This window comes from Suricata suricatta, chromosome 5 (assembly GCF_006229205.1).
Source record: "Suricata suricatta isolate VVHF042 chromosome 5, meerkat_22Aug2017_6uvM2_HiC, whole genome shotgun sequence".
Classification (NCBI taxonomy): domain Eukaryota; kingdom Metazoa; phylum Chordata; class Mammalia; order Carnivora; family Herpestidae; genus Suricata; species Suricata suricatta.
The window spans coordinates 142,983,363-143,007,582 of record NC_043704.1 but is presented as its reverse complement, the minus strand read 5'-3'; the positions used below and the strand labels follow the sequence as shown (position 1 = coordinate 143,007,582).

Here is a 24,220-nt window from a genome sequence, read left to right as displayed (position 1 = left end):
GATAGATACTTTCTTTTGTATTATTAAACTTTTTTATGAAGTTATATTTTCCAAATGCAGATAGCCACATTCTATGTCATTTCAAGAAAGGTATTTTTCTTTTATTCATTCTATAGGTATATTAACTTTGCCACATAATTTAAAATTTTCTGGTCAAAAGCCAATTAAAGATTTTATACACACACATATATATATAAAAGATACATACTTACATATATGTAAGATACACACACAAACACACATATATAAGATACACAAACACACAGACATATAAACAAGTATACACACACAGATATAATCTGTGTGTGCATGTTTTAAACAATTTTTTAACGTTTATTTATTTATTTATTTATTTATTTATTTTTACATTTATTTATTATTGAGAGACAGAGAGAGACAGAGCATGAACGGGGGAGGGGCAGAGAGAGAAGGAGACACAGAATCTGAAGCAGGCTCCAGGCTCTGAGCAAGCGTTCAGCACAGAGCCTGATGTGGGGCCCGAACCCACAAACCGTGAGATCATGACCTGAGCTGAAGTCGGTCGTTCAACCGACTGAGCCACCCAGGCGCCCCAGCGTTTATTTAGTTTTGAGACAGAGAGAGTGAAGGAGAAGTTTGGGGCAGAGAGAGAGGGAGACAGAATCTGCAGCAGGCTCCAGGCTCTGAGCTGTCAGCACAGAGCCCAATGTAGGGCTTGAACCCATGAACTGTGTGATCATGACCTGAGCCAAAGTCGGACCCTTATCTGACTGAGCCACCCAGGTGCCCCTATGTGTGTCTGTTTTTTAATATAAGTCAGAGGACGGAAAGGACTCAGATATGCTTCACGTATTTTTTTATGTAGTGGCAATTCAGAAAAATCACATGAAAACTTTGAGTATAGCTTTCCGGAGGAACCTTATATTGAAGTACTGGGTAGAAAAATAAGCTATTTTTTTTAATCTTATATATATTTAAATCACAAGAAAAAAAACACCTGGAACTAGCACATTATATTTTTCTCTCTATTTAAGCAGTCAGTCAGCCAGCTTATTTTTTTATTGGACTATAGTCGGCGCACGACGTTACATTAGCTTCAGGCGTACAACACGGTGATTCTGCCGCTCTGTGTCTGGCTGTGCTCACTACAAGAGTAGCCACCATCTGTCACCACCCAACAATGTTATGATACTATTGACTATATTCAGTGCCGTAACACTCATTCCTGTACCTCCCGCTCCCCTTGGCCCACTTTGACCAGCTTCCACCCCGTCCTCTCTGATGACCACTAGTTTGTTCCCTATATTTATTCGTCCCTTTCTGCTTTTTGTTTTTTTGTTTGCTTTGTTCCTTAGATTCCACATATAGGTCAAATCATATGATACTTGTCTTTTCTCTACCTTTCTGACTTATTTCACTTACCATAATGCCCCCTAAATCCATTTGTGGAAGATCTCAATTTTTTCACAGCTGAGTAATACTCCATAATATGCATATACCACCTCTTCTTTATACATGCACCTGTCGACGGATGCTTAGATCGCTTCCATAACTTGGCTATTGTAAATAGTGCAATAACCAAAGGGGTGCATTTGTCTCTTCCAGTTGGTGTTTTGTATTCTTTGGGTAAATACCCATAGTGCAATTTCTGGGTTATGTGTATTTCTATTTTTATTTAATGTTTAAAAAAATTTTAATGTTTTATTTATTTTTGAGACAGAGAGAGACAGAGCATGAGAAAGGGAGGGACAGAGAGAGGGGGAGACAGAATTGAAAGTAGGCTCCAGGCTCTGAGCTGTCAGCATAGAGCCGACACGGGGCTTGAACCTACAAACGTGAGATCATGACCTGAGCCAAAGTCGGAGGCTTAACCAACTGAGCCACCCAGGTGCCTCTTTTATTTAATGTTTGGAGAAACCTCTGTCCTGTCTTCCAGTGGCTGCACCCCTTTGCATTCCCACCAGCACCGTGTGAGACTTTCTGTTTTACTCCATTCTCGCCAACACTTATTATTTCTTACAAAAGGAAGCTGTTTTAAGTGTATGTCATCTCCTCTCTGTTCTTACCTAGATGGGTGCTCCAGACGTCTCAGACCGGGCCGCTTGCTTCTAACGTGGCCTGTACATTGAGCCCTGCTCATTACCATCCGAGGGCCACATAAACAGCCCTTTTGTTCCACTGCGGAAAGAGCTTCCCTTTACTTTCTCTATAAAATGCAGGTTCCTAAACAGGACAGTCAAGGTACTTGGTGACACGGCTGTGCCTCCTACCTCACCCACACGCCTCAAGCGCCCAGGCCACAGGAGCCTCTTTCAAATCCCGGGAGTGCTGTGCTCAGACTCACCTGTCTCTTCTGTACCTTAGTTCCAGATGCTCTCTTTCCATAGATTCTTCACTTTTCCCATGACCCCGCCTTCCCCAGTATTACATATATATATATACACACACACATGTATGCCCTTATATATAAATTTCATATTATATATAATATCAAATACAACTATTGGTGTGATATCCAGGTTAAATACTGCCTTAAAGTATTAACCTTAGTTTTGACCCCAGTCGGTGTGTAAGGTATAGTATAGAGTAACTATTCCTGCACAGGTTTTTTAGCTTAATGCTCAGGCGGTAAAGTCATTTACCCTCCGCCCATCCCCCCTCCCCCATACATATTTCTGAAAATCCCCTTCGAATCCCCTTCATTATGGTCTGCTAAGTATTGGTATTTTCGAAGAAATAAAATTTGGTCTAGACTCAAAGATTTTTTTTGGGTAAAGAACTAGGGGAAACTTGTTAGGAAGAAAGTCAGGAAGAAGGCTTCGCCAATTTCCATTTGCACAAAAGACTTGAATAGCTTAGGAGCTAAAATATACCATGCAGTAAAAATAAACATATAAAACTCCAGACTCTACAGTTAATGGAATGTGAAAATGTGTGTGCGCTGCTGACGCTCGGTGCCTGGAGGAAACCTTGGCCACTATTTTGTCGATAAACCCCATATACACTCCGTACACATAGTCGTCACTCATTCCTAGAATTTATCGAATAAATATAATCTGAGTCCATTTTGACGCAGCAACTTGATAAGGGGCTCTGATAGGTTCTAGCTACTTTCTCCCTGGAGGCTGTGTTCAGAATTGTCATGGCTATCTTGATAGAATATTTCTCAGGAATGCACAGTGTGATGTAAAGTCAGCCAGATTTGAAGGAAACCTGAAATTTTATTAAATGGGTAAATACAGCAGACGCTATGAGACTTTACAGCCAGGGTCTCCTCAGAGGTCGTTGGTTAAGTGCTTATATGAAAACTAGCAGTGTGATACTCTTTTAAAACGGAAAAAGAAATCTAGTTGCAAAATTGTTATAGGCTCTGTTCTGCATGGTAAATTTTAATCTTGTTTTGCCAATCTGAATTGATAGTACTTACTTTTTTTATTAGTCATTGGGACAGCACCAGAGAGCTGACAGCCTTTAATTTTGATAATCAAAGCGGGAATGGCTTCGGTTTTCCTACGTGCTTTCTCCCCCACCAAAACCCTCACCGATTCCCTCTCAGTCTTTGTATAGATGAGGCTCCACCATCTGTCTGTCACCGCTCTGCTCCCAACTTAAGAAAAATGCATATAATAAAACTTATGCAATTAGAGAACATACTCAGGGCAAAGTCACATTACCAAAGTCACTACTTGGCCTTACAAAATTAGTCCAAATTGTATACCCGTAACTTAGAAGCACCACGAATCTAAATCTCTCTTTGAGTGCTTATCAAAGCCACATATATTTCACCAGCAAGGGATTTGGGATGTGTTTTGGTGAGAGAAAGATAACTATTTAAGCCTGAGATTTTTGGTGTATGGATGGCCCAGGAGATGGTCAAGAAAAGAAAGAGGAAAGAGCAGAGTAAGTTAGAAGAAGTTGCTGGCCATGGATTTGGGAATACCACGTGAGGGGTGTTTGGGGAATGCCCACTGAACACAGCCGTGGGCAGCTAGAACTCAGTGGCTGTGACCTGAGGAAAACTTCACGACTGGGGACAGTGTATGACAGTTTTCCACAGGGAGGGATGCAGGTACCTGAAAACGATACTTTAAAAGAGAGAAGAGGACTTAATGTTAAGAGAAGCAACATTTTGAGTGACATCTATTGATAGTATGCAAGGAGAGTGAGGTCGTAAGGTACCGTCAAAAAGCAGCTAGAGCCCTAGAAATGTATACTGTTCTGGAAATGAAGGAGCGGACCCTTAAGAAGGGTGTTGGAGAAAGGGGATGTGTTCCAGGGAGGAATGAACCTTCATGCAAGATGCACTTTCTTTTTCTAATATATCCAATCTTCTTTGAAAGAGAGAATTTCCTTTTGGCCTTCCCAGGAACATGATTTATTGCTACAATAATACTGTGTAACAAATAATCACAACCTTAGCAATATAAAACAGTAGGCATTTATTGCTCGTGCCTCTGCACATCAGTGGGGGAGGGGGAGGTGGCTAATTTAGGCTGTATTCAGCTGGAGCTGGCTCTGCTTCAGGAGTCTTTTATTCTCTTCCTTGGATCAGCAGATGATCTGGGGGCATGTTCTTACAGCGATGACAGAGATCCAAGAACACAAGCCCAACTTCATAAGAAAAATTTCAGGAGTCTCTGTCATATCATGTCTGCTAATGTAAGGTTGACCAAAGCAAATCACATAACTGAACCCAATATTAAAAATGACGGAGACTATACTCTACCCCAGTGTAAATCCATATCAAAGCATATGGCCAGAATCAGTTAGATCAGGAAAATGTGTTACTCCTATGGAAGTGAGAATAAATATTTCTTTCTTTTCTTTTTTTTTTTTTTTTTTTTTGAGAGAGAGAGAGAGACACAGACAGACAGTGTGAGCAGGGGAAGGTCAGAGAGAGAGGGAGACACAGAATCCGAAGACAGGCTCTAGGCTCTCAGCTGTCAGCCCAGGGCCTGATGTGGGGCTCAAACCCACAAACCACAAGATTATGACCTGAGCTGAAATCAGATGCTTCAGTGACTGAGTCACCCAGGTGCCCCAAATATTTCTTTTTATAAAAATTTATTTAAATCCAAGTTAGTTAACATGCAGTGTAATAATGGTTTCAGGACTAGCATTTAGTGATTCATCACTTATATATAACACCCAGTGCTCATATAACAAATGCTCTCCTTCATGCCTGCCACCCATTTAGCCCATCCCCCCACCTTACACCCCTCCAGCAACCCTCACTTTATTCTCTGTATTTAAGAGTCTCTTATGGTTTGCCTCCCTCTCCGTTTTTATCTTATTTTTTCTTTCCTTCCCCTATGTTGATCTGTTGTGTTTCTTAAATTCCACTGATGAGTGAAGTCATAAAATATTATGAATAAATATTTCTAAAGAGTTACCTCATCTATCACAAACATGGATGGTTACTTTGAATTTAGCAATTTAGACATAACTTAACAAGAGATGGAACATGGAAGAATAAAATGCAGTGATGATTCAAAATCAGTCTTTCACCTGCCACAGTGTTATTGTAGGAACCTGTCTCAGTTCAATTCAGCACATAGTTTGCAAAGCACTATGGGAAAAATCAAAGATGCAAATGACCTCACATCTTCTATCAAGCAGCTTTCAGTTGGAAGACGAGAGAAACATGTCTAAAAATTACTGTAATGAAAAGTCAAGTATAACAAGAATTATGGGCAAGGCAATGTACTTTGGGTACAGAAAGGTCAGGAAGAATTCCTCTTCTAAGTGATTGCTTAGGGGTCAAGTGCATGTAATGGAATATACTCTGGCTAATTTAAGAAGAAAGGAACTTGATAGAGAATCAAAGATGTAATCACTGGAGGGCTAGAAAGACAGATGTTCAAAGCCATGCCCCAGAACCAGGCTGTGCGGGGTGGTGCTGCCCTTGGCCCTGTCTAAAGTAGCCTGCTGAACTGTGAGTCTGCCACAGGAGAGCCCCGCACTACAACCGGCTGCCTCTCCTGCCATCTGCCTGGCAAAAATGGGTCCGTCACTACACTGCTTCTCCCACTGAAATTATGGCTCACACAGGTGCATCGGATTGGCTAACTCTAAGTCACCCCAGATGCCTTAGCTGCAAGGGAGCCCTGGAAATGCATCAGCCTGTGCAGTATAGGAAGGGGCTTTATCTGGAAGGGCTGTACTGATGCTCATTCCCTGCGGTCCTCTGCAGGAAGCTCAGGGAAGACTTCATCGAGAGGCAGGCATTTGAACCAGGTCTTAGAACGTGCTGCCTCCGGACAAGGATGGCATAGGACTCCATTTATAAGCGTGCTTTACAAATTGTAACACGGCATCAAAATAAATACTTAGAAACTTAAAAAATGATTGTAAAGCAGTAAATAAAAAGTAGACTTGCTTTGTGGACATACAGTGGCATCCTCCTGGATGGGCTCATTGTGGAGATCTTTTCTCAGTAATGAGACTCTCTGAGTAGTTTCAACTCTCTCCCTCTGCCACATCTGTGTGTTTGTGGAAGGGGCTGTATTTATTTATTTTGTAACATGTTTTGAGCGTTTCCTATATTGCCTTACGCTGTGCTAAGTCTGGTATGTCCATGATCGTATTTAGTTCTATGAAGCAGATTCTATCATTCCTCTCAGAGTGAGTAAGTTAGTTGCCCAACATTTCATGTTACTTAGCCTGTCAGTTAGTTAGGGGCAGAACCAGTCTGATCCTTTAGAATCTTTAGCTCTTTAGTTCTTAAGCCCAGGCTATGCTTAGGAAAGCTTAGGGAAAGCTTAGGGTTCAGATGGTTCCTTGATATTATCCAGACCTAGTTTTGCTCTTGGCTCTGCCAATAAGTGGCTATGACTAGCTATTGGGACATGTTACTGTATCCTGCCCAACCTCATGGGTAGAATAGGTTTCATAACACCTGACTCATGGAATTGTTGAGAAGACAACTTTGAGACAGTGAATAAACACTAGGGTGCACAGTATGGAGTAATGCTCAATAAATGCTATTGCAGTATTGTTGATGGGTACTTGGCCTTCCCATCTTAAGGTCAGATGCTTTTTCTTAGTTTCTGCTGATCTTCTGATAGTTTGGACAGCTTTGCTACTGGTGTGTTCTGTTACGAGGAGGAAAGAAGGAAGGCTGGGCATCCAGAAGGTATACTATAAACAGCGAACCCTTTAAGCAAGGGTGGCAATATATTTGTATGAGTCATAGAATTCCTTCAAGTTGTCCTGTTGTGAATCTGGTCTATTGATCATGAGAAATATTTGGAGGATTGGATTTCTAGGACATCATCCTGTGCTTATACATATTGTGTGGAGGGGTTAAGCCCTGAGAGAGAAACAAAAGGCAAACAGCAAAGCAGAAATAAAGGGAAAGGTGAATGCATGAGCCTATAATTAATTACCCTCAGAATATTCAGTAACGGTATGACATTAGTCCTGGTTGTACATGGCAGGAGCTCTGTGAACAGGGACTGCTTGATCACGAAGAAGATATTGATAGGTTACCCTTTCATTTCTTTTACAATTATCTTTCTACTCTCCGTGCAGTGTCTCCAGAGCATTTATGGTTTTTAGAGACTTCTGGTGATCTAGCCTCTGATCTAGTCCCTTTTCCATTTTTGCTATCTAATCCTTTCCTGCTCTCCGGTATCAGCTGATTTTTAAATGTCAGTTTGGGTAGGGTGATTTCAGAAGCTATATTTAAAAAGAGACCTGCCTGCATATTTGGCTCTTCACTGGGGCAGCATACGTAAAGAGGGGTCAGATAGGATCCAGGAAGCCATTTCTTTCTCTCTTTTTAGCTCACGTCTTGGAAGCAGGAACACAGGCATTCACACGGTGTTCTTCACATTAAGGGTGGTCTTTTTGCTGAGAGCAGAAGCTTTCAGCCTTCATTCTGAGGTCAGCTAGGAATTGTGCTGCCACCACCCTGGAGATGCTGAGGGAAGCTGAAGGGAAGAGCTGAAAGATAAATTGTCTTGGGTTTCCAAGACCTCAGACAACCTGCCCATGTGAGCTTTTCTTCCTGGACATTTCCCCCAAGGACTCCAGCTGGAGGCTATCTGATGTGTCAGTTAGTTATTTCTACATTACAAACCGGCCCCCAAACTCAGTGGTTGAACATATTCATTTTTTATCACTCCCCATGAACCTACAGATTATCTGGAATGATTCTGCTAGTTCTGGCTGAGCACAGCATTATAGCTACAGTCAGCTTTGGGTCAGGTAGGCAGCTCTGCTGACCATGGTGGTGTTTGCTGCCTTAGGCTAGATTGGATGACCTAGCAACGTCCTGCATGCCATCCAGTCCACCAGGCTATTCTGGGCTCCTTCTCCTGGCAGTGGTAGGAGTTCCAAGGCACCAAACAGGAGTTTGCAAGACTACTTGAGGCCTTAGCCTGGAACTGGCACACCATCGCTTCTGCTGTTTCTTATAAACCAGAGAAAATCACAAGACCAGTTGGATGGGAGTGTTGGAAGCCATTTCTGAACTCACTAAGTTGAGAGGAAAAAAAGAAAACCTCCTGTGAGGTAAGGCGGGTTTGCAAGGCCTCCTACCATCAGACGGTGACTGATGTCTACCCCCCACTCAATTATTTTTGCTTGAGCACCAACCCCCAAGGTGCCTTGTTGACCAGTGTCAGGAGTGACTCGCCCCCTCATCCTAAAAATATGCGATTTGTACCTTGTGAAGGAACTTATTATAGGAATTTCTTCTTTCATGTTTGTGGGAGCAAATATTACATTTCCTGAGAAACCTGTTTTTCTTCCCCTCAAGAAAACAGGCTGTTGACCCCTACTCACAAAGAACTAACTCTTGCCTTTGCTATGCTAAGAACATTGTCTTGTATTTGAATGTTGAGGATACCTTCCTTCCCCATATGATAAACATCTAAGTCACCTACATCAATCACTATTGATAAAGATTATGCCTGAGTCTTCTATCAATCTATGTTCTGGGAAATTTTTACACACCAAAGAATTTGTCATCAGAAATCATTGTCTAAGGCAAATGCCACTTCTGTGCTGGCCCCATATATTTTTTTGATAAATAGACTCTCCAGTAAGTGCAGAGATGCCTGCCTGGTGATCAGAAAGAAACCCAAGGCTCTCTTGCTCCCTTTTGCTGACACTGTCCATCTTTCAGGGAGCCCTGGACCTGCTGGAGCTCACTCCTGTATGGGAGAGGAGGCATGGTGGATGGATGAGTAGACTTAGGACAGGAGGAAGTTCAGAGTCACATTAAAGGCTGGTAGAGGTGCAGAGAATTCGTGTTATATTTGCAATCATTCTACAAAGACACTTTTCTATCTAGCATACTTTACAGTGTTTTAAGGCTTGGCAAGTCTTTCCGCATTCACAGTCTCACCCGATTTGCCTAGGAATCCTTCCTATAAAGTTAAGTTTATCCTTATGACCATCACCATGTTAAGAAAACGGAGGCTTAAGGCTCAGATCAGCTCATTAGGCAGTTGACCAGGTAGAGTTTGCTTAAATTTAGTTCTTAATTGTCACCAAGCTCCATGTTGTTTTCACTGTCCACAGAAAGATGATCATGTCAAAGGATGAGGTGAAAATAAATATTTCTTGACGTAGTTGCATCACGTGCATCCCAAGAGTGGCGCGGGGGGCCGGGGGGGCTGTCTCTGCGGCTGCTGTCCTGTGCTGCCGAGGCATTTGGTGAAGCTTCCTCTTGCTCACGTGAGTGGTTGGGGGACACGTGTCTTCTAACCAGTTCCAGGTCCCAGCTGGCAGGCCTAAGTAGGCGATGCTGCATGATCTGGGAGCCGAGGTTTTAAGTACGGACAGGAGAGGCTTGTGGAAGTCTGCTGGGGACAAAGAGATCAACCATTGAAGGCTGACTTGGGATTATGTGTGTGAATATTGGGTGTGCAGATGATCATCTCTACTTTTAGTAGGAGAAGACAGACTATTTGGCACATGTTTAAATCATCTTCCATCACAACATATATTTCTGTACATTCAGCTTTTCTTTCATTCCCTCATTTATATGTACAATATATATCTATAAGTACCTATAAATAGGCGGATAAACATGTGAGTCACTGTAACATTACCATCATTCAGCAAATATGTATTCTCTGCAATGGCCACACTCTAGCAAAACCAAACTCCCTGATGATGTCCGGCCAGGCAGTATTGCTAAGGAGATAGCCCTCGTGGGACAGGCCTGAGAATTTCCGTAAGGAAAGCAAGAATCATAACCTATCCTTAAGCTTAATATATTTTTTAACATATGAATAATCATCTTTGTGTTTATTCCAATGATGGCATAGAGCAATCTTTGACTTATTAAAAGCTTTATTCTGGGAGTGCCTGGGAGGCTCAGTCAGTTAAGCATCTGACTTCAGCTCAGGTCATGATCTCGTGGTTCCTGAGTTTGTGCCCCGTGTCAGGTTCTGTGCTGATAGCACAGAGCCTGGAGCCTGCTCTGGACTCCGTGTCTCCCTCTCTCTCTATGCCTCCTCCTCTCATGCTCTGTCTGTCTCTCTCAAAAACAACCAAACAAAAAAGTTTTACTCTGTAAAAATATTAAATTATTTATAACAGTGATCTTCTTCCAAGGGGTGGGTTGGAACTATCCTCTTTCATTGTTGCTATTTGTTTGTTTGTTTATTTATATTATTTTATTATTTATTTATTTATTTATTTATATTTTTGAGAGACAGAGGCAAAGCAAACAGGGTAGGGTCAAAGAGAGAGGGAGACACAGAATCCAAAGACAGGTTCCAGGCTCTGAGCTAGCTGTCAGCACAGAGCCCGACGCGGGGCTCGAACCCACAAACTGTGGGATCATGACTTGAGCTAAAGTTGGATACTTAACTGACTGAGCCACCCAGGTGCCCCAGATTGTTGATATTTAATAACAAGGAGAAACACCCAGATTCTTCAATAAATTGGGCTGGTGGTTTTGGCCTGGGAACATCTTTGTCTGCTGTTTCCAAGTCAATAAATAATCGTTATTTCCTATTATACACAGGACAAACCTCGTTGGGACATAATTTACAGTAAGGTAAGGGTTAGTTATTGGTATAAGTGTGAATCCTCGAGCTCTCTATCTAGGTCAAACATTGAAGTCATTCCCATTTTGTCTCCTTTCTCTTGGTATTTTGATATTTGACCATCTTAGCTACTGAAAGAAAAAATTAATTCTTTTCGAACACGTGACAGATTTTTTTTAGGAAAAAAAATAGAAAGAAAAGAAAAAGAACCCAGTGCCCCAGTGTTGCTCCTTCACAGCAGAGCGAAGATTCATTTTTAGAAAAACATGCTGGTAATTACATCTTCTACACTTGCCAGTTTATCTCTGTTAAACATAGTAAACATCTCACTGCTTAATTTGCTCTGTCAACCACGGCTCTTAAAAAAAACTGGAGCTCTCAGCAGTTGAGATTTTATGTCTGCAGTATAATTTCACAGGCAGGGTTTTTTTCTCCCTAATTTTGTATTCTTGGCTCATTTACAGTCAAATATCTTCCACTCTATGAAGCTTAAATATTTAGCCATTGAGGTAATACACTCTTTATCATCTGTCAGCTTAGCTTAGAATCTGGACGTCACGTTCTTGATGCTCCCAGACTCTTGTAGAATCAGAAAGTTTGTCATTGGCATTCCTTCGGAGTTGCCCTTTTCTGTAGCCCTCTAGGATTTAGGCTTTATTATGCTTCTCATTGTGGCTGAATCTCCCTCAAAGTACAGTCACAACACATTCTATTTTCTTTCCTGAAGGGGTCTGTCAGATAATATTATTTGATAACTTGTATTTCATCAGTTGGACAAGATTATCGTTTGTTCCCCAAGAGGCCTTGTAGGTCCCTCTTCACGTATCTTGATAAAAACAAATGGCGGGTCTCCTGCCCATTGCACTATACTGAAATTGCCACTGATGGAGGAAGCAAAAAAGGAGTCATACTTTAAAGGCAAACTAGAATACATTCCTTTCTCATTTTATTAAAAGGATCTCGACTTCTCTGAAGTCCACATGATCAACCTGATGGCTGTGCACAGGAAACTCTGTGTCGATAATTGAGTTTATTACTTAAAGATAGAAAGCATAGAAGAAGATTGGCAATGCAGTGGTCCCTCGGTCCCCCTGGGGAAATCCTGTGGGTGGCCGTGACTTTTAGTGTGAACAGAACAATAATGTCATTTTAAATAATTGCTTCCTCTCTCTAATTAGTCAAGTTACTAGCTGCACGTTTCACAGGCCCACTAAAATTAGGTGCTGAGTGAGGAGCCTCATAAGTGCATTAAAATGTATAAGGAAATTTCCACGTGATGAAATTGCTAAAGCCTTTACAGGTTTAATTGTTAAGAAGCAAATGAGTGGTAGTTTATATTTGGGCTACTAGATTTACATTGATTTCCTCATAATAATACCCGAATGTCAGCTGGGGACCTTTTGTAAGCCTCACCCCACAGGTAAATCCAGGGTTAGGAGGATGCATTTAAGTATTACCAAGATAAAGGGCTAACATGGTGTCCTTTAAGGTCTATTGGTCTGTGGTTGTTCCGCTGGACAAGCTCAGGGGTGGCAGGTGGGCAAAAGGGTCTCCCATTAGTCACCCTTCTGTAAGAAGCCTTCCTTCCTTCCTTCCTTTCCTTCTTTCCTTCTTCTTTCCTTCTTTCTTTCTTTTAATGTTTTGGGCTTTTTTGAGAGAGAGAGAGAGAGAGAGACAGCGTGAGCAGGGGAGGGTCAGGGAGAGAGGGAAATACAGAATCTGAAGCAGGCTCCAGGCTCTGAGCTAGCTGTCAGCACAGAGCCGGACGTGGGGCTCGAACCTACAAACCATGAGATCATGACCTGAGCTGAAGGCGATCCTCAACCGACTGAGCCATCCAGGTGCCCCGAAACCATCCTGCTTTAACAGCGGTAGTTGTTTCTTTGCAAAAATGACTACCTGAGAGAGGAGTACATTTTCTTTTCCCTTAAAATTAAAATTAAGAAAATTTAAAAATAAACATTAAACAGCCACAACCCCCCCCCCCGCCCCGTGTCCAAGATAAATATGCAAAACACTGTATGCAGACCTGTCATGGTGTTTCTAAAGATGTATTTGGAACTAGGAAGGCTGCATTTGAGGAAGGACTTCTGAATTGAAGGCATACATGTCGGAGAAAGAAATGCTGTGTCTGTAGAGCATGGAATGTAAATTAGACTGACTCCACTCACGCGGAGTGAAGGCAATTTTCTTTTACTTACATGCAGTCATGGGCGGGGTCTCTGGAATGTGATTCATATCCCACAAGGTAACTTAGCAAATTGATATCACAGAGGCAGTAAATCGCTCTCTCACCAAGAAGACAACACTGAATTTGTGGCTGGCAGTGACAGCTGTCCGAAAAGGGACGTTGGTTTAAGATGCCTATGGTACTTTCCTTTAGAAATCTAAATATCCCTAAGCTTTAATACTTAATCTGTACCGATAATGGAGGGTTCTTAACTGATTGAGGTTGGTGAGAATGAAGATTCTTAGTTCTCAACTGAGTTCAAGTTCAGTTCAGTTCAGACTAGTACTTCCCAGTTTGTCGCCATCCAGTTACACTGGTTTGACTTCTGGCTACTTTTGCTGGCAGTTGCTTTTTTGATACATGAAGAAATAATTATCCTATTAAAAGTTAAACAGAACAAATACTACTATCCAAACAGTTGGATCATTTTAACATATTCCTGTGGAGGAAGAGAAATTATTTTCTCTCCACCTTTCTAGGTTCTTGGCCGAGACACCCTTACAATAAAGATATTAACGGGACTAAAACAAGCAGAAGTTTAGTAACTTGTATGCCTCCTGTGTAAATGAGAGAGACCCAGGAAAACTGAGTAGCTCCCTGCAGTGGCCCAAGCTATCACCTTAATACCATCTGCAACCAAAGACCAAAGATGTTTTGGAGGCAGGGAGGCCAGTTATAGGAGGTTACAAAGAAAAGCACAGTAAACAAGGGTAGGGTTGTGATACAGATTTAAGTCCTTGCTTCTCTATTGAGAAGAGGTCTAGAGATTTAGAATCACCTTTCTGTTCCTGCTAAAGAGAGGGAGATACCCTTACAAATGGAGATTTCCCTTTAAGCTTTAACATGTCTTTACAAAAGGTAACTTCTTTTTTAATTTATTTTTTATTATTTTTTAATGTTTTAAAAAAAATTTTAATGTTTATTTTTGAGAGAGAGACATAGAGATAGAACATGAGCAGAAGAGGGAGAGAGAGGGAGACAGAGAAACTGAAGCAGGCTCCAGGCTCTGAGCTGTCAGCACAGAGCCCGATGTGGGGCTTGAACCCACAAACGGTGAGATCATGACCTGAGCTGAAGTCGGATACTTAACAGACTGAACCACCCAGGTGCCCTCTTTGTTTATTTTTGAGAGAGAGAGAGAGAGACAGAGCATGAGAAGGGGAGAAGAGAGAGAGGGAGACACAGGATCTGAAGCAGGCTCCAGGCTCTGAGCTGTCAGCACAGAGCCCAAAGTGTGTCTCATGGCTCGTGAGATGACTTGAGCCAAAGTTGGAGGCTGAACCGACTGAGCCACCCAGGCGCCTCCAACAAAAGGTAACTTATAAAGCCTACTGATTTTCCTATGTCTGCTGTTTTTGGGGGTTTGTTTTTTAAAAATAATCCACCTAAACTAATGCCTATGCTAAAAGAGGCTAATTTGGGGGTGAAAAATTCTAGTCCCCTTCATAATGAACATCTTTTATTAACAAACCAATCTTTGGACTCCAATACTCTCTAGAAGCCCCAGATGAATTGAGCGGTGGGGGAAGTTTCTTCTAGAACAATCCATGCTGCCCTTTCACTTGGGTTGTCTTGCTGTGGAGTATGCTCCAGGGATCACTTTCCTGTCCGATGTTTAAGGGGGAGGAGGTTGAGAGAGAAAGGACAGGGCAAGAGTCACGGGTGACTCCTCGAGGCTGGGTTTCTGAGTGACTGGTGATTTAAAGCAGCGAATAGGGCTGCATGTCCTCCTCGTCTCCAGGGCTGTGGTAAATTTATGGTAGCTATTGTAACCATTAGACGCAGGGCATTATCTAAAAGCTGAGGTTGGCTGTGACACAGATTTCACTGTTACTCCTGTCATCGTTTACCATAAATTCCTCTACTGCCGTGCAGAGCGCTCCGCTTAAGTGGATTTTGTGCTTAAACTGCAGCTTGTGACTGTCAGCCAGGCAGAGGTAGGCCCTGCAGTGTCTGAAATGAGAGAGAGTGAAGCTTTGTCTCACGCCAGCCTGGGCTAGTACTCAGTTTGTGAATCTGCCTCCATTAACTCTAAAAGCAGAAAAAAAGCCGTTGGTAATAACCCCGGAATTACCCGAGAAGGCCCGGCGCGGCGCCACATCAGGGCGCCATCTTTGCTCAGGCTTCTCCGTGAAGTGCTCGGTCAGCTCCCTTTTTGTGTGTCGAGTGAGGAACCACAACAGCGCTTTAATGAGACGGGTTTCGGCAGCCGGGCTGGGCGGCCTTTGGAAAGCCTTCTGCCTGCTGGGTTTAATTTCGGAAACGCGGCCCATCTTATTCTGACGGCCATCCCTAAGCCTCCTTTTTTTTCCCCTTTTCATCCTTGGCCTCATTACCCTTTGCCATTCACTTGTTGGAAAGACAGGGGAACAAAATTGGTTGGGGATAAAGAGGAAAGCTGGATTTAGCCCTGCCACTTAATCCGACTCCAGGCTTTGACAACGAAGCCTAAAACGTTCCATGGGGCTTTGCGCTAAACGTGTGAGCTGTGAAATGGTGAGACCATTGGGGGGGCGCGAGTGCAGCAGAAAGCTGATTTTCTCAGTCCATCTGTGACTGTCTGTGGGCCACCACTGAGTAAAAATAGACGGGGAAGGGGCAGAAGATGATCCCTCAGATCATTTGTCTTCCAATTTTCCTTTTAGCCTATATACCTTCATTCAAAATCCAGAGGGCTTATTATCCCCCCCTCTCTTCTGCTTGGTATATTTGGCTTTCAGAAGAAAGAGTTTTTTACTTCTTTCTCTGCCAAACACACATCCTTTTACATCTGCGTCTTGTATTGGAGATGATGTCCTGTCTCTTCCAGAAATATGTAAAATACATAATGTCCTGTTTATTATAGGCTCTAGCACGTCCTGATGCTCACTGTCACTAAAAAAATGAGCTTCTAAGTCAGGCAAATGAATTAGCACTTATTTTGAGTCAGCATTATACTTATATATATATATATATTATATGTGTGTGTGTGTGTGTGTGTGTATGTAGTGTGTGTGTGTGTGTATGTAGTGTGTGTGTGTGTTGCTAATATTGGCAATTAGTTGTAACAGTTGTGGCCAATGATTGGCCTCAGGGGGAAAGAGAGGGAGAGATGGGAATTTTTATCCTTAGGCTTTTCCATCATTTGGAAATAAGTTGGGGCCCTCTCAATGGCCCCTGTGACATTTCTCGCAGCGTCACCATTGGAATGTCGCTTGGGTATCTCAGTAGACCTGGCATTTTGGAAGCCTGAGCAGAGGGAGACAGGCAGGGCTGATGGTGCATGTGCCCCTCCATCCACTTAGGCAGCATTCACGATATAGACGGTTGGTATGTGTCTGGTGACCAAGAATGTACTCTGTAACCCAGGACACTCAAAGCGAAGTGGCTGCTATTAATAATTATGCCAGAAAAAACATACAGAAATCAGGACTCCTCTGAGCAAACTGGCATCCCTAGTTGTATGCTCTTTTGATTGTGATTTTAACTCCTTCTCTCCCATTCATGAAAGCATGTCAGAACAGGAGTGAGCGAGATGTTATATGCAGATTATCTGAAATGCTCTTAACTTGTTTTGAAGAAGGAGGAGGAGGATTTCTGTACTTTACCCTGATTAATAATAGGTTGCCTCCATATCACACAGCTGATTGGATGCCCTCTCAGAACTACAAAATCTCCTACCCAAAAGCTTATTCTCCATCATCCCTGATTGCTGGCTATAAAACACCTTGACTTAACTCTCTCTCTTTTTTTAATTTTTTTAAATGTATTTATTATTGAGACAGAAACAGAGCATGAGTGGGGGAGCGGTAGAGAAAGAGGGAGATGCAGAATCTGAGCCATCAGCACAGAGCCCGATGCGGGGCTCAAACCTACAAACTGTGAGATCATGACCTGAGCCAAAGTCAGACACCCAAACGACTGAGCCACCCAGGTGCCCCTTGACTTAACTCTCCATCACAGTTTGTCCTTCAGTTATGACAGTTAGCCCATTTTGCTGCACATGATAGTCATTTTCATGTTTTCTGATCTGTCCCTGAGTGAGGATATGTTTTTCTAGCCATTCTTGTTAAGAGTCCCTCAGTGGCTTGTCTGTGTGAGGTGCTAACCCAGTGACAGACAGTGGCCTGTGCTATTGTCCTAAACCACTAAGGAGGGGGGCACCCATCACTCCCCATTTGGCCAGCCTGCAAGTGCTTTTCAGGTATTGTCTTGCAGATCAAGAATTTACTGCCTGCTAAATACCTTCTCTCCCTATTAGTTACAGGACCACAAATAAATATAAGAGAAGCACAGTTGAAATGTTCAAAAAGTCCTCTGTTCCCTAAGTTCAAAGTAAATCCAATTGGTTGAAAGTGTTGGCTTCTTGAAGAAATGTCCCAAGAGGCACCTGTTGCTAAAAAATGAGCCTGGGTTAGTCAGTGTGTGGCTAGCTAAAGGCGATAATAGCTATTTCGCCATCTGTCAAGCAGCGGAAGACCTGGAAGGGGAAGGTGAGAGAGCCAGCCAGCATTTGGACAGCCTTCTTTTCTTCTGATTAGAGAGAGAAGACCACGGCTCTGAGGCAAGGTCAGTGTCTTCCCAGTGGCCGCTCACTGGAGTGTGCAGACCTGTTGGAGCCTCTCCTTCTTCATCTAAAAAGGAGAAGCCAACAAAATGAGCAACACAAACACAGCATTTCTTTTTTTTTGAGAGTGGCTAGAATCAGTTACCCCTAGAAACTGATGTCCCCCTGGCAACCTGACCATGTAACTTCAGAGCAACAGCTAGAAATGAGAGTGCAAGCTTCCCCTCAAGAATGCGGAAATGAGGTTTTCTGTAAGGCAGAGAAAGATGAATGAAGATTCGTTAGAAACCATTGATAGTTATATCAAAAGTACCACAATATGAAGCTCCGGAGGTTTGTTGTTGTTTTGCTTTATTTCTCCTTCCCCACCCCGATGGGATGCTTAGAAGCAGTCACATAACATTTATTCAATGCCAAGAGCATGGCTTTATATAGAAGAATTCAAAACATAATAGCTGAATTATATTCAACTCTCTTCCCCAGTTAAAAATTCTAGCTGCCAATTTTAGTTATTGAACAATGTTGTATTTATTGAGTGCTTTTTGTGTGCAGTGCACTGTGAAATAGGTACTGTTGGTATTGATTTTCTGGCGATAAAAGCTATTGAGTTCTAGAAAAAAATTTAATTTTTTGATAGCTAACATATATACTGTTTAACTGAAAACCACTGCGGCTGATGGGTGCGTGTTTGAAAATCTGGTGCCCTGGCATCACTCCTTCCAAACCCTCTGGTGCCATTCCCAGATGCTGACTTTCTGGCAGAAGTAGACTATTGATTGAACTGACTCCAGGGGGCATTTCTTAGGCTCTTACCTTGGTCAATGGGAAAGTGCTGAGAGGAAACTGTCCGTTGTATCTCAAGAGGCAGGTGGGATAATCGGCCGAATCTGGTCTATGCCTCAGTCCCTGGTCATTCTGTTTTGCTTTTGCCCTAACTTAAAAAAAAATCACACCGTTGTTCACTTCAGGACCATTTAAAATAGTCCGAAAGAAAGTATTTCGTCAATGGAAACAATTTGGCTTGGGATTTTTCTTTCTGTGTTCATGCACTTCCTCAACTCCTTCACTAGATGGTGTCCCAAATCAATCCATAGTCTAGATACCACATTGCTTTGGTCCTGGAAGAAGGGGGAAAACACAAATCTCTCTGCAACTGACCTAACTCCCTTCCTCTGCCTTCAAGAATGACTGGACCTTTCCACACTATCCGATAAGTAATTAGGTCTGCATACTGCTGAACGTCTTCTGCAGGCCTTACCTGTCTGTGTTTGGGAGGTGACTCTGACTAGAAGCATTTTCTGTGGCGTTAGAGATCCAGCTCGTGCTGTGAATGAAGAATAAACTCATTTTAACTCCCTGAAGACAGTTCAAACCACAGGCCACAATCCTGACAGGAACTGAAATCCAGATTTGGTGAGTGGGTGGACAGTTGGGTAATGAAGAGAAAATACAGACTATGATAGATCAGTGGAAACATATAATCCTTGTGCCCTCATACGTAAATCTTCGGTCCATGTTCCCTTAGATGTGGCCATGACTAGAGTCTTCTTTTAAAAGGGAATGATGAATTACTGTTGTTTTTTAAAAAATAATGAAACATTCATTTGATTCACAGAAGATATTGGGATCTATCGTTCAAAAAGAAACTAGATTTGAGGATGCTGTAAAAACTGTCCAAGAAGTTGTATGCATAGATATGAATCCATCCTTCTCCAGAATTATTGTGTTTATTTTTTTTAAGTTTATTTATTTACATTCAACTTAGTTAACACACAGCGTAGTTTTGGTTTCAGGAGTAGAATCCAGTGATTCATCACTTACATGTAACACCCAGGGCTCATCCCAACATTGCCCTTCTTAATGCCCGTCACCTGTTTAGCCCGTCCTCCCCTCCAGCAACCCTCTCTGTATTTCAGAGTCTCCTATGGTTTGCCTCCCTTTCTGTTTCTATTGTGTTTAGTTTCAGACTCTATGTAGTTCCATCCACAGTTCTCTCCTTCCCCTTCCTCTCCTTGCTTGATGATTCAGATAGCAAAACACGCCATCATTTTGACACCTGCATAGGCAATTGATTCATTATTGTCAGTAGTCAAGGAGATTGGATTTTTTCATACTATGTTTTGAGAGCTGAGCCAGCTCTGCAGGAAAAAAAGAACTTTCAGACAACCCAGTAGGCTGGATGCTGAACCCCCTGGGAGGGAACAATGGCTGGGTTCCACTTGTGATCAATATGAACAGAGCAGAGCCCGAGTCTAAGTGGCTGGTCTGATGACATGCTTCATGTGGAAGGCTTGGCGCAGGCCTCTGGTAATGAAAATCACCGAGGGGCAAAGAGAACAGTCGTGGAACCCGAAAGGTGCCATGTTATAGAGACGTCTTCCCTATATAGTTGCTGTAATGTTACAAGGTGCCAAAAGGCCTGTGAGGATGAAGAATGGAAAATTCCTGACCTAAATTGCTTTCTTTCACAGAGGGATTTTTCAGTACACTTCTGCCCTTTAAGAATTATTTTATTTTTTGAGAAAGAGAGAGCGCGCGTGCAAACAAGCAGGGGAGGGGCATCTCACAAGAGTGAGAATCTCAAACAAGCTCCATACTGTCAATGCAGAGCCCAACATGGCGATCAAACCCACGAACCATGAGATCATGACCTGAGCCGAGATCAAGAGTCAGACACTTAACCAACTGAGCCACCCAGGTGTCCCACTTCTGCCCTTTAAATGCTCAAACTCACACTATACCAATTTTCCTCCCCTGCATTGATATCCCTCAGAAATACCAGAATACCACACTGAATTTACAGGAAAGGATTTGTGTACCTGTGACAGATCTGGCTCATTTTTTTCAAATATGTGGATGGTGATTTTATTGACAATTATTTGGATGACAGTTTTTTTCCTCGTGTCCCCAAATTACACTTCAGTTTTATTTGTTGATGTTCCTCCGTATGAGATGACCAATGACACAGGACTAGATACTATTGTCATCTGAGAGAAAAGGATAAAGCAGGAGGAGAAGGAACCTTCTCACAGGCAATGAGAGCCTCCTCTATATTGCCCAGTGAGCTATGCTCTGGTGTTGTTTTCTGTGCCTCTATTTAAATACAGAGGGTGGTGACTATTTGCATCTCTCATGATCTATCTGTTCCTTTACTTGGCTTCACATGGAAATCATAGGGAAATTTTGGTAAAAATCAGTTTTCCAGGCTCAGTTGCTTTTTTTTCTTTTTAACTTTTTAAACTTTTTTTATTTAAAAAATTTTTTTTGAATGTGTATTTATTTCTTAGATTGAGAGACACACATACACAGAATCTAAAGCAGGCTTCAGGCTCCGAGCTGCCAGCACAGAGTCTGACACAGGGCTTGAACTCACAAACTGCAAGATCACCACCTGAGGTGAAGTCGAATGCTCAACCAACTGAGCCACTCGGTCGCCCCTAAACTTTTTTAAATTTAATTTAATTTAGTTTTAGAGAGAGAGAACGTGCATGCAAGAGAGTGTGAACTCTGTTCACAGAGTAGAGGGGCAGGGTGGGGAAAGAGAGAGAGAGAGAGAGAGAGAGAGAGAGAGAGAGAGAATCTCAAGCAGGCTCCATGCTCATCATGGATCCCAATCTGGGTCTCGATCACATGACCATGGGATCACAACCGAAGCCAAAATCAAGAGTCAACTGCTCAACTGACTGAGCCACCCAGGTGCCCCTCCAGGCTCAATTTCCTAAAGAATAGAGTACTACTAGGTAGACAGTGAGTGGTACCCTAAAATCTGTATCTGTAACAAGCATCTCCAGATTATTCTAAGGCAGTTTGTTCATGTTCTGTTCATACAAGGCAGGGTGATTTAAGCCCTGGTGCAGAGGCTACTGTCTCCACTCCCCACTATACTTGCATTATGTTAACAACAGCTGTAAATGGATATTAAGTTGTTGTCCTGTACTATATACTCCCTTCCCCATGTTTATTCAAGCACACAACTATGCTATCAGCTCAGAGAAATTTCATTTACCTTAAAATTTCCCCTACTGGGGTGCCTGGGTAGCTCAGTCCATTGAGTGTGACTCAGGTCATGATCACATGGTTCATGAGTTCCAGCCCCATATTGGGCTCTCGAAATCTCCATAAGCATATACCCCAATTTTTCAGAAGAATATTTCTACCTTTCTTTTCTATACTACTTCAGGAAGGTGTTTATACCTACCTTGGTGTCTTAGGAGCAACTGCAGTAGACGTGATACATGTCAGATTATCCACCTCGTGGATAGAATGGACACCATGTGTTTGTGAATGATATTGGTCATTATTTTGGCAGTAGAAGAAGTGGAAATAATGGAGGAGAGGTGATTTTAGTATTTGGAAACAGGAGGAACTCCAAGAGGAGAATTGGAAGATAAATTTAAAATGTCTGATGCATAGGGGCACCCCAATGTTCATAGCAGCACTTTCTACAATAGCCAAACCATGGAAAGAACCTAAATGTCCATTACCTGATGAATGGATCAAGACAATGTGGTATATATACACAATGGAGTACTATATGGCAATGAGAAAGAATGAAATATGGCCATTTGTAGCAAAGTGGATGGACCTTGAGGGTGTCATGCTAAGTGAAATAAGTCAGGCAGAGAAGGACAGATACTATATGTTTGCACTCATAGGTCTAACAGGAGAAACCTAACAGAGGACCATAGAGAGGGGAAGGGGGAAAGAGAGTTGGGGAGAGAGAGGGACACAAACCATGAGAGACTATTGAATACTGAAAACAACTGAGGGCTGAAGGGGGAGGGGGAGAAGGGGAAGGGGGTGATGGTTGGGGGCACTTGTGGGGAAAAGCACTGGGTGTTATATGGAGACCAATTTGACAATAAACTATTAAAAAATAAAATAAAATAAAATGTCGAATCAGGCTGAAAATGTACTGAAAAGAATTCATTGGTGGCATTTAAATTTATAGGGAGAAAAAGGTGGTTCATTTATTTCAACAATTGTCACCATAGCCCATGTGCCAAAGATGGTAGATATTGGCCATCAGCTCCTGAGCACATTGGACCCTGATTATTTATGATTAATAGAATATAGAGGATCATATTAAGATTCATTGCTTTTTCAAAGAAAACTTGACCTCCTTGTCTGAGTTCAATAAATGAGAAAATTGACTTATGTTTAACTGAGCAGATAGCAAGCACTGCGATTGTTACTACCCTTGTCCATGAAGAACAGAGTTCTAATGCAAGACTTTAGGAATTGTATGACTTTGGTACAAAACACAGAATTATTACCTATCATCAAAATATACACCTAAATTGATAAGAAAGCATTTCCATGCCAGGTCAGTATAATTGAAAGTCTAATTAATGGACATATAAATTATGACATGTATTAATAGTTATTCTTGGTTATCATAAGTTTATCTTATCAAACCAAATGCTCAGCAGATGTTGACTTAAAGAGTCTCTGTTTCACCTCATTACTGTTGGAACTCATTCATTAACTTGGCATGCACTAAATGGCCGTTCAATGGAAATCCACTCTAAGAAGACAAAGATGAAAAAAAAAGAAATGAAAGATGAAAGAAACTGAAATTCATTGAGTGCCTTCTTCGTGGTACTTTATATGTCATCTTAATTAATTCCTACAAAAACCTTGTGAAGTGGCTTATGTTAGCTCTACTTTAAATCTGGGAAGGCCAAGGAATTATCAATGTCGTTCAGTGACCGCTGTGTGGCTTTTAATGTTAAAACACTATGAACATGATTGTAAAACATTAGGTTTGTTTTTAGATGTTTTTATTTCTTTATGTGTGGTTTTTTTAAGTTTTCTTATACTACAGCAGGGGTTGGCCGGCAAACCAAATTCAGCCCATTGCCTGTTTCTATAAATAAAGTTTTATTGGAACACAGCCACACTCATGGGTTTTCCGTAAACTGTAGTTACTTTCACTTACAATCTGAGTAGTTATGAAAGAAACTATATAACCTCCAAAACCTAAAATATTTACTATCTGGTGCCGGAGTCCAGATCCAGCAGGTCCAGGGCTCCTTGAAGGATGGATGGTGTCAGTGAAATGGAGAATGAGAGAGCCTTGCTTTTCTTTCTGATCACCAGGCAGGCATCTCTGACCTTCTGCCAGGCATCTCTTTATTTATAGATTAAGTGTTAACATGACATCATAAAGGTGGAATTTTTACTACAAATAATTCTCAGTGATAAGATGTTTTAAAACGTGTATAGGAACAGGTTTTATAGAGGCACTTTTGCAGAATTACTTTAATTTTAGTGAGGTAGTTAATTTTTACAAATAGGATAACAAGATATTCTCAATGAAAAGCAGATAACATACACATCTGTTTAAACTGATAGTAAATCTTATAACTAGGAAAATAGCAGGATAGCAAATACACTTGTTTATATCAATAACACTAAGATTCAGACACAGGCTAGGCTAGGAGTCATTCTGTC

At 41.9% G+C, this 24,220-nt stretch overlaps 1 protein-coding gene and 2 long non-coding RNA genes across 4 annotated transcripts in view; 1 reads left to right on the top strand and 2 right to left on the bottom strand.

Moving 5' to 3' along the window:
* Positions 1 to 24,220, top strand: part of GADL1 (glutamate decarboxylase like 1) — a 276,305-nt gene that overhangs the window by 232,745 nt on the left and 19,340 nt on the right. The window lies entirely within an intron of this gene.
* Positions 9,221 to 12,541, bottom strand: LOC115292358. The gene is made up of 2 exons (XR_003908947.1): positions 12,446 to 12,541; positions 9,221 to 9,791 (listed from the first exon to the last, which is right to left on the bottom strand). It is a non-coding gene; the product is annotated as an uncharacterized LOC115292358 (long non-coding RNA).
* Positions 18,537 to 24,220, bottom strand: part of LOC115292356 — a 36,630-nt gene continuing 30,946 nt past the window's right edge. The window contains exons 2-3 of the long non-coding RNA XR_003908945.1: positions 19,023 to 19,088; positions 18,537 to 18,699 (exon numbers count right to left, since the gene is read on the bottom strand). This is a non-coding gene — a long non-coding RNA (uncharacterized LOC115292356). The remainder of the gene's footprint in view (positions 18,700 to 19,022; positions 19,089 to 24,220) is intronic.